Source organism: Oratosquilla oratoria, chromosome 38, assembly GCF_046742065.1.
Source record: "Oratosquilla oratoria isolate Oo_2021 chromosome 38, ASM4674206v1, whole genome shotgun sequence".
In the NCBI taxonomy this organism is placed as follows: Eukaryota; Metazoa; Arthropoda; class Malacostraca; order Stomatopoda; family Squillidae; genus Oratosquilla; species Oratosquilla oratoria.
In genome coordinates, this window is record NC_134814.1 from 6,420,128 (window position 1) to 6,437,118 (window position 16,991).

The following is a 16,991-nucleotide window of genomic DNA, read 5'->3' on the forward strand; positions in this document are numbered from 1 at the left end:
TTCTCAAACCTCCCCATGAATATATTCTATTTTTCAGGATCTACTTCAAACATTCCAGGAGACTCCATCTGAGCCCTCTTGTATATCATAATATCTACATTAATCTTCTGTGATGTACCATATCAAAACCTTTCTTTAGATCCAGGTATCTACAGTCTACCCAGCCCCATCTTTCTTGTGATCAAGTGATCACTCTTGAGTTAGATCTAAAGAAATTTGAGACAAAATTCTTAGCTCGAAACCAGTAAAAGTGGCCCTCTTTTATATTACAATGTCTACATTAATCTTTTGTGATGTACCATATTAAAGCTTTTCTTTAGACCCGGATATCCACAGTCTACCCAGCCCCATCTTTCTTGTAATCAAGTGATCACTCTTGAGATAGATCTAAAGAATTTTGAGACAAAATTCTTAGCTCGAAACCAGTAAAAGTTTGTTGTAAGAGAAGATATGATAACTTTACGGTCAGTGATAACAGGACATGAAACTGCCTACTGTAGGCCTTACGGTCTCTTGCAATCTCCTCCATTCTTATGTTATAATGTTCTTAAACTTTTAATGAAATTTCAATTAAAGAAATACATATTGTTCTTTTTGTTCCTGCGTCGTTATAAAGTAAAAATCTCCTTCCAATATTCCACTGTAATTCATCAAAAAGGATGCAACCTCAAGTCGAATACTGTTAAAGGTTTTATTGAAGTACATATACGTGGCATGAGGGAACGGAGAGAGTGGGGGGTCGCCGATTTAATGAAGCGGCCTTGCTGTGGATGTACTGTGTCTAGCGACACAGATTCTGAGCCAGGGCAGTGGACAAGATGCAAGGATGACCCGTCATACTAGAAGCCAAGAAAAAAGAGGGAAGGGTTGGATGGGAATGGAGTATGTTGGGGATGGAATGGGTGGGAATGGTTTTTATGCCTTCGTTTTCTGCCTACCTCCCTAGTAAGGGGGGGGGAAAGCCTTTGGTATATGTATATATGTACATATAGGTGAGGATAAATACTGGCTACATGTATGTTTTGTTTCTCAATTAATTTCTCCATTTTAGGAATACTTTTCCTGATTGGCTAGACTGATGGAAACGAGTCTTTTTTCAGATAATAATTGCTTATTAGTTATTTCTTCTTATCTTTATATTTCTTGGTGATAGATATAAATGTGAGCATAATAAACTTCAGGGTTTTCTTTATTTTCTTACTCCAGACATAGGGATAACGTATTTTCCCTCAGCCTTCTCTGTGTATTTTCCAGTTTTCGGTGACAAATGGAGAAACTTCGCTTTTGGAAGGTTGATTCACGATTCCTTTCCTTTTATCAATTTCGGTAAGATAGAACCTTGCCCAAGGATTTATCAAAATACATTTTCGTAGATATTCGAGAAAGACCATTACGTATCGTATCCAAGTGCCATCGCTTATTAATCATCCACAAAGAATGAATGTACGATATGAATGTGACTGAACCTTTTCATATTTACAGTGATTTGATTTTTTTTTTTTTATAAATTTTTTATTCGAGAGATATTTCTCTTTGCTCATCCAGAACTTCAACTCTTAAGGAACCAAGAGTCTCTTTATACAGAGTTGTGACGACTATGCAGAATGGCCACCAAATGGCGGCATGTCCGGAGTTGTCGCAATTATGTATAAGAGGACTATGTAAAGGGACTATTGGTGCATTCGAATGCACAACAACTTGGCATATTCAATAAACGAACACAATGGGATCGAAGATTCAACACCAAGAGCAAACAGTAAGCGTGAGTGGAAATTATTTGGCCGTAAGTCAATTATCATATCGTCATGTCACAATTCTCTGTATCAAGGGACTCTTAGGGTCGTGCTTTCAAAACTTTTCGCCACTCTTGGCGAACGCTGCTCCCACTAGAGAGTAGAGTTTGACCTGGTTTTCTAGGTAACCTTAGGTGTCTTAATAGGTAATCAATAAAATATAGCTTCCGTGAGTATAGCTACCGAGGTTATTTTCTGATAGAAGTTATTTCATAATAGTAGAGAGCGCTCGACAAAGTTGGCGAAAGGTTTCAAAAATAGCCTTTAGAATACGAACCGGAACTGCTGCCTCGGTTGTCACCGAATTGATGGGTTGATTATTTCCGTCCACTGAAAAATCTGTAAACAGCATCAGTGGAAGGCAAGTGGTATCGGACTGATTGGGGGAAAGGTTCGGGCGTTGTAACTCGAATCCCATTGTAGCAAATCTTGTTGTATACGAATGTTTCTATAACGAACTAAGTTTTTGATATCCGAAGGTGCGTTTGGTGATCCAAGCATGTTGTTTAGTAAGTATCTAAGAACATCAATATTGAGGCTTTCCGTGCCAGACAGGCGAAGACGCCCCCGCCCCCCCCAAATACATTTCCATTGAGCGCCTTATTTGGTCAATCTTTGGACAGCGATAAGTCAAAACATGGTGTCTTTGCCTGCCTGGCATGAAGCTTCTGATGTACAGTATGTACATTGTTTCTACTATATACATAAAATATACACGTACTCTGTATTTAATAGACATGATAAACTTATTTGATATTGTCACTGTACATTGTATTACTGTAGTACTTGCAGCTGTTAGATGTTTGGCGGTATATTCGACATTCGCTCTAGCGAAGTCGTTATATCGAGGATCTTCTGTGGACGATTTCCAAATAACGTTTTCCCGATACGTCAGAAAAGGACCTCATTTTCCCAAGACCAGCGTTCCTCCACATTTTCCATTTTTCAAAACGGTTAAGACTTTATGTAACAGGGAACCCTTGCATGGAATTATTATAAATTTCTACCAAAATCTTCCTCTTTCATGAGATTAAAGCTCCCAGAGTAAATATAATTGTGAAATGGGTTCAAGTAAAATTTATTACATATTCGCGGGGTTGGCCCAGCCGTAGCATACATCTACCCTTAACCTCTTAACCACGGTACCTGTTCTGTACCCCAGTGGTTCTTAAGCTTCTTCATCCTATGACCCCCCCCCCCGCAAGACTCCTCAGGGTATTACCGTAAACTCTTTAAGAAATTTTGGAACGGTGAATCTCGTGAAAAGGCAAGATAAAGAACATTGGTTGTGGGTTGATAGGTTCACTGTAGCAGGCCACTGGACTTGTGACCAGTGTTCCACTCTCACCAAACTGGTCAAAGCCCAAGTGTCTAATACAGACAAATGAAAATATATTATTCTCCCGGATCCTTTGCGACCCCCTAAGAAACCCCAAACGACCTCCCCAGGGGTCGCGACCCCCTGGTTAAGAACCGCTGCTGTACTCATTTGTTGCACCTTTTATCTTATCTCCTAGTTGATGAAGGGGCATCCCCAATCCTCACCGAATTCTCAGTCAGAAACAATGCAGCAAGACACAGCACCTCCACAGCTTAGCCGGACGTCCGAAGCTTGCTTACCCTGATCACTACATTGCAGTAGCGACCTCTCACCTCAGCCACTCCGGAATTTAGAGAGAGGACAAGAAGAAATCCCTTCTGGATGTGTCAACTTATCATCTAAACCAGCGTTTCTCAACCATGGTTCCGCAAAAGGTCCCTAAGGGTTCCGCGAGAACAAGTGAGATAAGGTAATGCACTTTTGAATTTTTTTTATTGAATTTCATATACGTAATATAATTAAACACACACGACATATTCTTGGTTATTGCAATAATGTAATATAGACATCATCCTATCTAACCTATTATTACAATGAAAATAAAATGAGAAAGATATGATATGTGTTTTTTGTTTTTTTTTTTTTTTTTTTTTTTTTTTTTTTTTTTTTTTTTTTTTTTTTTTTTTTTTTTTTTTTTTTTTTTTTCTCAGGGGTTCCTTGAGACATGCAATTTATTTTAAAGGTTACACAAAGGTAAAAAGGTTGAGAAACGCTGGTCTAAACATAAGTACCTCCCTCCCTAGCAATCCTCAACTTTCTAAAGGCACACAACTCCAACAGGGCGTTATCTAGGGTCGAGGGGTGCCCTCCTTTCCCGGTCCTACTCTCTTCCTACTCTCTTTTCACCTTCGGAGCTGGCTTCATCTCCCGCGGATCCGTTACTCCTACGCCATCGAGCCCGTCAACTGCAGATAGGATATCTTCTTCCTCCACCTTCTCCTTCGGGTAACGCCACTCATAACAGAGGCACAAACGCTTCCGTAAACTGTTCCGGACCGGAAAAACACACACACACACACACACACACACACACACACACACACACGCGCGCGCGCGCGCACCGGTCATATGAACTCTGAGCTCTCTTCCGGGAGGGAAATAGCTGTCAATCACGAGCCCAACAAAAGATACAAGACCATGGTGAATCACACACACACACAGAAAGTCTTGGAAATCTACAAGACTCGTAGCAACAGACATAATTTCAGTTTCGCGTCGGTCAGAGGAAATGTTTTAGTTTAAAGACGACAGACCTTGTGCTGTGACGTCATTGTTGTCTTTATTTTGCCCAAGCTGGTATACTCGCAGTCTACTGCAAATATTAATTCCCAAATCTCCTTATCACGATTACACTTTAGGGATTTTATTTTACGTGTTGTAACAAAATAAATGATTACTCTTAGATTTTTATGTTATTTAGAAGAGAAACTGTTGACTTGTAAGCAGTTACCTCACAGCTGCACAACGAAGTTTTGGAGATTTAGTCAAAATCATTCGTTTCCGTAGTAACACGGATTTCATACAACTTTCTTGTGTCACCATTAACTGCTGGGTAATTTGGTCAAAAAGAATGATAAAACGAAATTTGAATTATCAACGCATTTAATACATTTCCTATTGGCTGTAAATTTTATTTTCTTTATGTTTGTCTTGGCACTACTTTCGCTAAATTGTTCGTAACGTGGGGCCTGGATCTTTAATTCTCGATTCAAAATGTCCAATTACCCATTAGATACAATGAAATGGGAAAAACAATGCTTATACATATAGAAACAAATAAAATAGTAATATTAATGTTTAATGACAAACATTTTTTGTTTTGTTTCGGTATTATTGTAAATATTTGAATAATGACCGTTAAACCGTTATCTTACTCCATTACCTGTGAAGTTGATCTTGAAAGTGAACGTGTTGAGCAGTGCGCGTTTTTTTTTTTTCGTAATTTCCATTTCGAGGAAATTTTAGTGAAATTCAGTGACAGTGTACAAATATATAATGACATTACGAGAACCCATCGAATATGCAGCTTCTTCTCCAAGGAAACCAAGTAAGATTAGTGAATTTTGTTTCTAAGATCGATTATGGCCTTATACTCCGTACGTTCTATTTTGACATTACACACAATCGTGCGCTTACGCACGTACACGCTTACAACACACACACATACATTTACAATATGTTAGTATCACAAACATTTGTTCATTTGAAACATCTATTTTTTTCTATCAAATGATTACGTTAGGTTAGGTTATTGGACACTGTAAATTTCATATTAGATATCCGTGTTTCCTTCATTCTGCAATTTCAATCAAGATTCACGACCCTGATTGAAAGAAGGAATAGCGCAGTAGGACTGGAAAAAGGCAAATGGGGCACCAGTTCATAAAGCAGGAAGCAAAGTGATATCACTGAATTAATGTTCGAAGTCTTTGACCAGCACGACAATGTCAATATGTATGAGAATGATAAAATTTGGGTGGGTGAAAATGCCTTGAAGAAATTGGACGATGTGAAGATCCAGTAACTGAATATTTAGAGGTTATCTTTACTTTCTAATATTTGGTGTGGTTGATCTTAACAAGCATAACCTAACCTAACCTAATTTAACCTAACCTAACCAAATCTAACCTTAATTAAATAATCGTTACTGTAGGGGCCATTTATATTTACAAGCTCGTTTCTGAGGTTAGTACACTTTACAAACTAATATGTTTAGTAACTTATCTTTACATTAGTATTCTGGGGTTGCTCACCCTTACAACCCCCAAGGAATTAATATAACTTTTTTTTCGATAATGATAGATGTACTGTAAGAGGGCTGGGTGGATTGTGGGTACCATGATCTAAAGAGGACTTCAGCGAAGTCTCGCATATTTGTCAATTACGGAAACTGGAACGTAGATATTTGAGAGGAATCTGCCTCGAAAGAATAGGTTTACTAAAAGGTGGATGTACAAAAGAGTAGTAATAGGCAGGATGTCGTGTTGTGGGGTAGTTACAAGCAATGGCCAGTATTAGTTTATGGTAACAAGTTCAGGCTATACAAATATGTCTGTAGTGTAGACCATAATTCCAACGCGTGATCAAAGACTTAATATTGGGATAAGAGAAACACAATAGGACATAGAAAGAAACTGGAAAAAGAAATTTATAAAAGATTCGTGAAAAAACTGTTTTTCCTACAGAGTGGTGGATGTATGGAACTTACTAGACGAAACAATAGTGTGTGCAAAAAGAATACAAGAATTTAAGAGGAAATTAGATATGGCGAGATACAGAGACTGGACACCACGAGCGTAGCTCCCCTTCCCGTAAGATACAACTAGGTAAATACAACCAGGTAAACACCCCCCCCCCCACACACACACACACACACACACACACACACACACACACACACACACACACACACACACACACACACACACACACACACACACACACACACACACACACACACACACACACACACACACACATCTCGTGGCGCAGTGTTTAGAGTTCTCGCCTGCCACTACGGCGGTCCGGGTTCGACTTCCGCCCAGGGCTGAAATAATTTCAGTATCGCTGTGCTGTGGGGTGTTACTCCAGCTCTCGTGGGCGGGGAGTTGGGTGTGTGTGTGCGCGTGTAAGGTCACAGTATTACCCATACATCGGTCTTACGAGCCCTGAGCTCTCATCCGGGAAGTTAATAATTGTCAATCACGAGTCGAACACGTGATCCAAGACCATGGTAAATCACACACACACACACACACACACACACACACACACACACACACACACACACACACACACACACACACACACACACCGGCCATATGAGCTCTGAGCTCTCTTCCGGGAGGAAAATAGCTGTCAATCACGAGCCCAACACGTGATCCAAGACCATGGTGAATCACACACACACACAGAAAGTCTTGGAAATCTACAAGACTCGTAGCAACAGATATAATTTCAGTTTCGCGTTGGTCAGAGGAATTGTTTTAGTTTACAGACGACAGACCTTGTGCTGTGACGTCATTGTCGTCTTTATTTTGCCCAAGCTGGTATACTCGGAGTCTACTGCAAATATTAATTTCCAAATCTCCTTATCATGATTGTATTTTAGGGATTTTGTTTTAAGTGTTGTAACAAAATAAATGGATACTCTTTGATTTTTATGTTATTTAGAAGAGAAACTGTTGACTTGTAAGCAGTTACTTCACAACCGTACAACGAAGTTTTGGAGATTTAGTCAAAATCATTCGTTTCCGTAGTAACACGGATTTCATACAACTTTCTTATGTCACCATTAACTGCTGGGTAATTTGGTTAAAAAGAATGACAAAACGAAATTTGAATTATTAACGCATTTAATACATTTCCTATTAGCTGTAAATTTTCTTTTCTTTATGTTTGTCTTGGCACTACTTTCGCTAGATTGTTCGTAACGTGGTGCCTTAATCTTTAATTCTCGATTCAAAATGTCCAATTACCCATTAGATACAATGAAATGGGAAAAACAATGCTTATACATATAGAAACATTTAAAATAGTAATATTAATGTTTAATGACAAACATTTTTTGTTTGTTTCGGTATTATTGTAAATACAGTGTTTCGGAAGAAAGTCAAGCATAAGTACACATGGGAGAGGGTGGTGGAGGGAAGGGTGGTAGATAGAGCGCTAATGGATTATGTAGTGGTAAACAGGATTATGATAGGAAGAGTTAAGGATGTACATGTGCTAAGGGGAGAGGGTGGGGGAATATCAGATCATTTTTTGGTGGAAGGTAAGTTGAGAGTGGAGGATAGATGGAGAAGGAGGAAAGGGACAAAAGGTAGGGAGGTTCTTAGAGTGAACTCCTTGAATGAAAAGGAAAAGGAGAAGGAGTACGAAAAGAAGCTGAAGGAGGAGTGGGAGGGAGTAAAGGATAGAGCAGAGATGGGTGTGGAGGAGGAATGGGGATGGTTCAAGGAGGGAGTCTTAAAGTGTGCAAGGATGGTGTGTGGAACAAGAAGGACAGGGGGAAATAGAAGAAAGGGTAGTGAATGGTGGGATGAGGAAACAAAGAAGGTTGTAGAAGAGAAGAAGCGAGCATTCACAGATTGGTTACAAAAGAGGACAGGGGAGTCATATGAGAGGTACAAAGAAAAGAAAAGAGAAGTAAAGCAAAAGGTAAAGGAGGCAAAGAGGAGAGCAGATGTGAAATGGGGTAGGAGTATGACAGAAAATTTTGAAAGTAATAAAAAGATGTTTTGGAAAGAAATTAAGAGAGGAAGAGGAGGCGAATCAAGTAGGGAAGAAAAGGTAAAAGGTACAGATGGAGAGTTGATAATGGAAGAGATGGCAGTGAGGGGAAGATGGGCAGAATATTTTAGGGAGTTGCTAAATGTGAAGGAGGATAGGGAAGGAAAGATAGCTGCAGTGGGAAATACGAAGAAAATGAGAGTGATGAGTGAGGAGAACGGAGGAGAAATAAGGAAGGATGAGGTGAAGGCAGTTGTAAAGATGATGAAAGCAGGTAAGGCACCTGGTCTGGATGGATGTCATGCAGAATGTCTGAAAAAGGGAGGTTCAGTGATGGTGGACTGGTTGGTGAGATTATTTAATGTTTGCTGGAGAGAGGGTAAAGTACCGGAGGACTGGAGTAGTGCCTGTATAGTTCCTCTTTACAAGGGAAAAGGGGACAAGTGTGAATGTAGTAATTTCAGAGGGATTAGCCTGTTGAGTGTAGTAGGGAAGGCTTATGGGAGAATCTTAATTGAGAGGATTAGGAGAGGAACAGAAGGAGTAATTGGTGAGGAACAGTGTGGATTTAGGACGGGTAGAGGTTGTGTAGATCAGATCTTTGTGGTAAGACAGATATGTGAGAAAGCTATAGGAAAGGGGAAAGATGTTTTTTGGGCTTTTATGGATCTGGAAAAGGCTTATGATAGGGTAGACAGAAAGGCACTGTGGGAGGTTATGCAGATTTATGGGATAGGAGGAAAGCTTTTGGGAGCTGTCAAGAGTTTTTATGTGAGTAGTAGAGCATGTGTTAGGATTGGAAATGGAGAGAGTGAGTGGTTTGAAGTAAAGGTGGGACTTCGTCAAGGATGCGTTATGTCGCCCTGGCTGTTCAACTTATACATGGATGGGGTGGTGCGAGAGGTGAATGCTAGGGTAGTGAGTCAGGGATTGGAGATGGTTAAAGAAAATGGAGAAAAGTGGGATGTGAGCCAGCTGTTGTTTGCGGACGACACTGCGCTTGTGGCAGGGTCAGAGGAGGGATTGAGGAAGCTGGTGGCAGAGTTTGGGAGAGTATGTGATAGAAGAAAGCTAAAGATAAATGTGGGTAAAAGTAAGGTGATGAGATGTACAAGGGGTGAAAGTGGCAGTAGACTGGAAGTGAACATTAAGGGAGAGCGACTGGAGGAAGTGGATAGTTTTAGATACTTGGGTGCAAGTGTAGCAGGAAAAGGTGGAGTGAAGGTGGAGGTAGAATGTAGATTGAGAGAAGCGAGTAAATGCCTTGGTGGTTTAAAGAGTGTAATGAGAAATAGACATTTGGGAATGGATGCGAAGAGGAGACTGTATGAAGGAGTGATTGTGCCAACAGCACTGTATGGGGCAGAAACGTGGAACATAAGAGAAGAAGAGAGAAGGAGTTTGAATGTGTTTGAGATGAGGTGTCTGAGAAGTATGGTGGGGGTTACTAGGCTAGATAGAGTGAGAAATGAGGAGGTGAGGAGGAGAACAGGGGTGAAAAAGGATTTGGGAGAGAGGGTTGATGAAAGAATATTAGGATGGTTTGGACACATGGAAAGAATGAGTGACGAAAGACTAGTAAAAGAGGTATGGAAGGCAGATGTGGAGGGAGTGAACATGAGGGGACGTCCTAGGATGAGGTGGATGGATGGGGTGAAGGGGGCTTTGGGGAAGAGGGGAATGTCTGTTGAGGAAGGAAGGGAGAGGACGGAAGACAGAGGTGAGTGGAGAATGGTTGTATATGGATGATGTTGTGACGACATGAGGAGTAGTATGTGTGAGTAAATTTTGACGCAGCCCGAAGGGATTTCTCCCCGTCCTCTCCTTATATGCAAAGGGGGACGGAGAGGGGGGGTCGCCGATTAAATGAAGCGGCCTTGCTGTGGATGTACTGTGTCTTGCGACACTGCTTCTGACCCAGGGCGGTGGGCAGGGTTCAGGGATGACCCGTCATCCAGGAGGTGCTCAGATGAGAGGAAGGGTGGGAGGGGTGTGGAGTGTATTTAGGGATGAAATGGGTGGGAGTGTTTTTTATGCCTTTCCTTTTGTGGCTACCTCCCTTGGAAGGGGGAAAAAGCCTTGGTATATGTATGTATGTATGTATTATTGTAAATATTTGAATAATGACCGTTAAACCGTTATCTGTTGCCATTACCTGCGAAGTTGATCTTGAAAGTGAACGTGTTGAGCAGTGCGCGTTTTTTTTTCTCGTAATTTCCATTTCGAGGAAATTTTAGTGAAATTCAGTGACAGTGTACTAATATATAATGACATTACGAGAACCCATCGAATATGCAGCTTCTTCTCCGAGGAAATCAAGTAAGATTAGTGAATTTTGTTTCTAAGATCGATTATGGCCTTATACTCTGTACGTTCTATTTTGACATTGCACACAATCGTGCGCATACGCACGTACACGCTTACAACACACACACATACATTTACAATATGTTAGTATCACAAACATTTTTTTTATTTGAAAGATCTATTTTTTTCTATTAAATGATTACTTTAGGTTATGTTATTGGACACTAAATTTCATGTTAGATATCCGTGTTTCCTTGATTCTGCAATTTCAATCTAGGTTCACGACCTTGATTGAAGAAGGAATAGCGCAGTAGGACTGGAAAAAGGCAAATGGGGCACCAGCTCATAAAGCAGGAAGCAAAGAGATATCACTGAATTAATGTTCGAAGTCTTTGACCAGCACGACAATGAAAATATATACGAGAATGATAAAATTTGGGTGGGTGAAAATGCCTTGAAGAAATTGGACGATGTGAAGATCTAGTATCAGAGTATTTAGAGGTTATCTTTACTTATATTTGGTGTGGTTGATCTTAATAAGCTTGGCTTAACCAAATCTAACCTTAATTAAATAATCGTTACTGTAGGGGCGATTTATATTTACAAGCTCGTTTCTGAGTTCATTACACTTTACAAACTAATATAGTTAGTAACTTATCTCTACATTAGTATTCTGGGGTTGCTCACCCTTACAACCCCCAAGGAATTAGTATATATATATATATATAAATATATATATATATATATATATATATATATATATATATATATATATATATATATATATATATATATATATATAAATATATATATATTTTTTTTATTCGATAATGATAGATGTACTGTAAGAGGGCTGGGTGGATTGTCGGTACCATGATCTGAAGAGGACTTCAGCGAAGTCTCGCATATCTGTCAATTTTGAAAACTGGAACGTAGATATTTGAAAGGAATCTGCCTCGAAAGAATAGGTTTACTAAAAGGTGGATGTACAAAAGAGCAGTAATAGGCAGGATGTCGTGTTGGGGGGTAGTTACAAGCAATGGCCAGTATTAGTTTATGGTAACAAGTTCAGGCTATACGAATATGTTTGTAGTGTAGACCACAATTCCAACGCGTGATCAAAGACTTAAAATCGGGATAAAAGAAACACAATAGGACATGGAAAGAAACTCGAAAAGGACATTTATAAGACGCGTGAAAAAACTACTTTCCCTACAGAGTGGTGGATGTATGGAACTTACTAGACGAAACAATAGTGTGTGCAAAAAGAATAAAAGAATTTAAGAGGAAATTAGATATGGCAAGATACAGAGACTGGACACCACGAGCGTAGCTCCCCTTCCCGTAAGATACAACTAGGTAAATACAACCAGGTAAACACACACACACACACACACACACACACACACACACACACACACACACACACACACACACACACACACACACACACACGACCTACGACTCGGTGGCGCGGTTGGCAGAGTCCCAGACTGTTAGTACGGCGGTACCGGCGGTACCTGGTTCGAATCCTGCCCAGGGCTGAAATTATTTCAGTATCGCTGCGTTTCGAGTCGTTACTCCAACTCTCGTGGGCGGGGAGTTGGGTGTGTGTGTGTGCGTGTAAGGTCATAGCATTACCCTTAGATCGGTCATACGAGCTCTGAGCTCTCTTCCGGAAGGGAAATAGCTGTCGATCACGAGTCCAACCCGTGATCCAAAGATCAAGGTGAATCACACACACACACACGTGCGCGCGCGCACATACACTGTTGTGTAACGGGCAAGATGGACGAAAATTAATCTCCCTTGGAAGGAATCAAATGAATCGACGTTGTAGCTTTAAGGAGAGTTGTAAGGAGAGTTGGAAGTTGTACGTAGGGTCCCCAAAGTACACAGGGCAATAAGTATATAATAAAAATCGTTAAACGCAAGATCCAAAAGACGGAAGTAGAAATACAAATAACGAAATGAAAAATGCATTTGTTCACCCTCCCCCGCTGATTGGACAACCCAAATATGTATGAATAACATTATAGGATTACAGTTTTGAATATATTTGTAATATTGTGATATCATTCGGACATGGTTTTGTCAACCAATCATCAGTAATAGATGTAGGGCAAATAAATCGCGCGCGCGCGCGCGCGCACACACACACACACACACACACACACACACACACACACACACACACACACACACACACACACACACACGTATATATATATGCACACGCGTTTCGCTTTTAATTACATTATGCAATTTGTCTAAACAGCTCACACTTTTCTTGTCTTGCTCAATGATTTAGTAAGGGTTCCAATGGTTGCCGACATTTCGGAACTACCTGGCTCCATCTTAAAGCCGAAGTGCTTTTTTAATGCTTACCCATTGAACTCATTCATGCCAGCCGCTTGTTCTGTAGATGCGAAAAACCGGATATGGTAATGTACTTTATAAAACACCTATACCTATGTGTAGTTTTTTCCTCTGTAGTCATGAGAGACACTGAAATGCTTTCATATTCTTCATGCTAGCCCTTGCTATAAACAATTAGATACTAGATTTTTAGATTTCAAAGTATGTCCTTTTTTCATCATGTCATCTGAGGTTAAAGGGTTAAGTTAAAGAAATAGATTCAAGTGAAATAGAATGCTGAAAGGAAAGACAGGAGGGAAGAACAGATGGAACGACACCCTTCGTATGTGTTTTATTAACAGGAATTTCACCTATTCCGCTCTGTGAAGCACAGCATTTGTTTATAGGTAGACTCCACTATCGGAAAAAATAAAGTTGTACGGGAATACATATATTACGATCAGTGTATATGATCCTCTTCATCGTAGTTATACTTATGGGTTGGTGTACTATGTATAACCACGCTGTGTACTATGTATGGTGTACTATGTACTGTGTACTATGCTGGTGTACTATGTATAACCACGCTGTGTACTATGTATGGTGTACTATGTACTGTGTACTATGCTGGTGTACTATGTATAACCACGCTGAAGGAGATCACAGACAGTGACCATAATATACATAACTTCGCGTACAACATTCTCTTCTCCAATAGTGGGATCTACAGGATGGTTCTAATGTCTTGTTACCCCTACCAATAGAGGTACGAGTATTACAGTAATACAAAATACATGTCCTGGATTCAGGCTGCCTGTAAGTGTATGGGCACATGAGCGTGTGCATTCAAGCAAGAAGGGCATAACGGGGGCTCTGTGACATGACGTCACTGAAAGATTCGGCCAATCAGCTCCTCCGAAGACGACAATACTGCGATAGGAACAACATTATGTTCCAGTGTTCTTATTTTGTTCTGTTGTTCTTACAGTAAACTGAACCCAGGGCATGTATTTTGTATTACTGTAATACTTGTACCTCTATTGGTAGGAGTAACAAGGCATTCGGTCCGCCCTGTAGAGTTAATCTTACTAACGTGATAGAAAATTTAATTCGCACTTGTTTAAGTGTTGCGCTTCTGATTTTTTAAATTTATTTATTCATTTATTTTTCTACATGTGCCCTGTGGATAAAAGAGAGAGCAGGACATTTTTGCCTCACACATGACCACCTCGTGACAGCAAATACCCCTCCCCTACTTGCAAATCTAAAATCCCCCTCACAATACCACACATGCTTCAAGACTGCCTAATCTATACAACACACGGTAATGAATACTTAATGTCATATACCACCACAAACAAGATCGACTTTACACAAAACCTTGGTTAGGAAGACGTCATTACCCCTATAAACTCACAACAAACTCCTTCAAAATACAAATACCCTTTACTAAGTGAACCAACATACGTAATATCCGGTCAGATAACTCACAACAGTGGCACAAGATTGTTCATATGGTTTAAAGCGCTGGTAAATTAAAGCCCTTAACAAGAGCAACGTTTACGAGGTCATTACAAAATTAAGTGGAAACGTGAATTTCTCCCAACTGCACATGCTGTCACCTGAGCAGCGTTTCATAGTGAGAACAGAAATAGAAAACATAATAGATAACGATTCTAATTGTAATACTGCCGTATCCTACAAAAATGTGTATATATATATATATTATATATATATAATATATATATATATATATATATATACAAAGGCTTTTTTTCCCTTACACGGGGGTAGCCAAAAAGAAAAAGGCATAGAAACCACTCCCACCCATTCCATCCCCTACATATTCCACTCCCCTCCACCCCCCTCCCTCCCTCTCATCTTGGCACCTCCTGGATGACGGGTCATCCCTGCATCCTGTCCACTGCCCTGGGTCAGAAGCAATGTCGCAAGACACAACACATCCACAGCAAGGCCGCTTCATTAATTCGGCGACCCCCCCTCTCCGTCCCCTCATGCAGAAAAGGAGAAGACGGGGAGAAATCTCTTCGGGCTGCGTCAAATTATTTCTCATACATACTTCCTCACCCCCCATCCCCCACCCACTCCCCCTCATGCATCACAGCATCATCCATACACAACCCTTCTCCATTCACCCCTATCTTCTGTCCTCTCCCGTCCTTCCTCAACAGACATTCCTCTTTCGTAATGCCCCTTTTACCCCATCCATCCATCTCATCCTAGGACGCCCCCTCATATATGTATATATACATATATATACATATATATATATATATACATATATATATATATATATATGCATATATATATGTATATATATATATATATGCATATATATATATGTATATGTATATATATATATATGTATATATATATGTATATATATATAATATGTATATATATATATGTATATATATTTATATATATATATATATATATATATATATACATATATATATATATATATATATATAATGTGGGGATAGGAATCAACCCACTGCTACACTCACATGCACAACACGAACACCACGCCCACAAGCATAAACACCATAACATACTTTTGCCTTAATTAGAATTCATGGTCTTTTCTACTTTCTGTTACACCCCACCTTTTCATTACACTCTACCTCTTAGAGTATTGCTAAATATTGTCTATCACTACTACTAAAACCCCAGCTCCCCTGTTCACTTTGTTGGTAAGATTTGTCCGAAAAAAGAAAGAAAATCTCCTTACTTCCGGTGCCTCCCGAGCCGTGACAAATTCGTTTAAGAAGTCGACAGAACCGTTGACCAGCAGTGGGCGCTGTCATACAGCACTCTCCCCTCAATTTCCTACAGACCTATTCTCCCTCTCCGCACATATTGATCCTGTGAAAGCCCAGATGATCCCACGATTCCACGGCTGTCTACTCAATACGCCTTCTTCGCGGTCAGAGGCCGTTGTATACAGATAGTCCTTATCTGTAGGGAAGGGATCACGCTTAGCTGAATAAGATAACTTGGTGGAGGATATTGTATAGTATCTTAGAAGCGGAATTCTATGTGGAAAAGTTTAATCGAGATGGTCTGATTCAATGATTCTCGACATTTTTCATTCCATTCTTCCCCTTCATGAAGTCTCTACATTCGTGTGGGTCTCCTTCACTTTTCTCCCAAATCCCACCTCACCAAAAAGGGTAAAAATAGCAATAGATATAGATAAACAAATAAATGAAATCGGATTTTCATGAAGAGGAACACTGCTTTATTTAAAAAATGACAATCATAATTATCTTGTATTTCTTCTGCCAAGACTTTTTAAGGTTCATATTGAAATGTGTAATTTGTAAGAGCAGCCCATGGCCCCCCTAAATTCTTGTCATGGTGTAGTGGTATGTTGTCACCAAATTAGTGAAGTAACTCTTTCGTGGGAGAAAGATAGAAATTTCAATTCTCTTTGGATTTGTTTATTTCAATTAAAATGTGAGTACAGGCGAACAAGGCCGCTGTCTTGACGGTTGTACATAAGAGGGTCATATTTCATATTTAGGAGTACTATGCACAAATCGGTTTACAAACTACAATTGTTACTATATAGAATATTAGTACAAACACTCGTACATATTTACATATTGCTATAAGAGACATAAAACTGTTAATCGAGATATATTTACATTACTAGTTTCAATGGGTAACAATTATTTGATACAGGGAATCAATTATGGTACACGTATATCCATAGAAAACGATTTCTTGAAGGCGTGACCTTGCTAGAATGGCTTCCTTGGGGGGGCCCTCGTGGTCCCCAGGTTGAGAACTGCTGATCTAATTACTTGGCTACTGAGGTGGTCATTCACAGCTGCATAAAATAGGCTGGCAGTAGCTAGAGTCAGAACAGGTATTCTTTACTGTTTTACTTG

At 39.8% G+C, this 16,991-nt stretch overlaps 1 long non-coding RNA gene across 1 annotated transcript in view; it reads left to right on the forward strand.

The window, feature by feature from the left end:
- The first annotated feature begins 10,631 nt into the window (after positions 1-10,631).
- LOC143019738 (uncharacterized) overlaps positions 10,632-16,991 on the forward strand; it is a 503,483-nt gene continuing 497,123 nt past the window's right edge. Inside the window, exon 1 of the long non-coding RNA XR_012965859.1 lies at positions 10,632-10,725. This is a non-coding gene — a long non-coding RNA (uncharacterized LOC143019738). The remainder of the gene's footprint in view (positions 10,726-16,991) is intronic.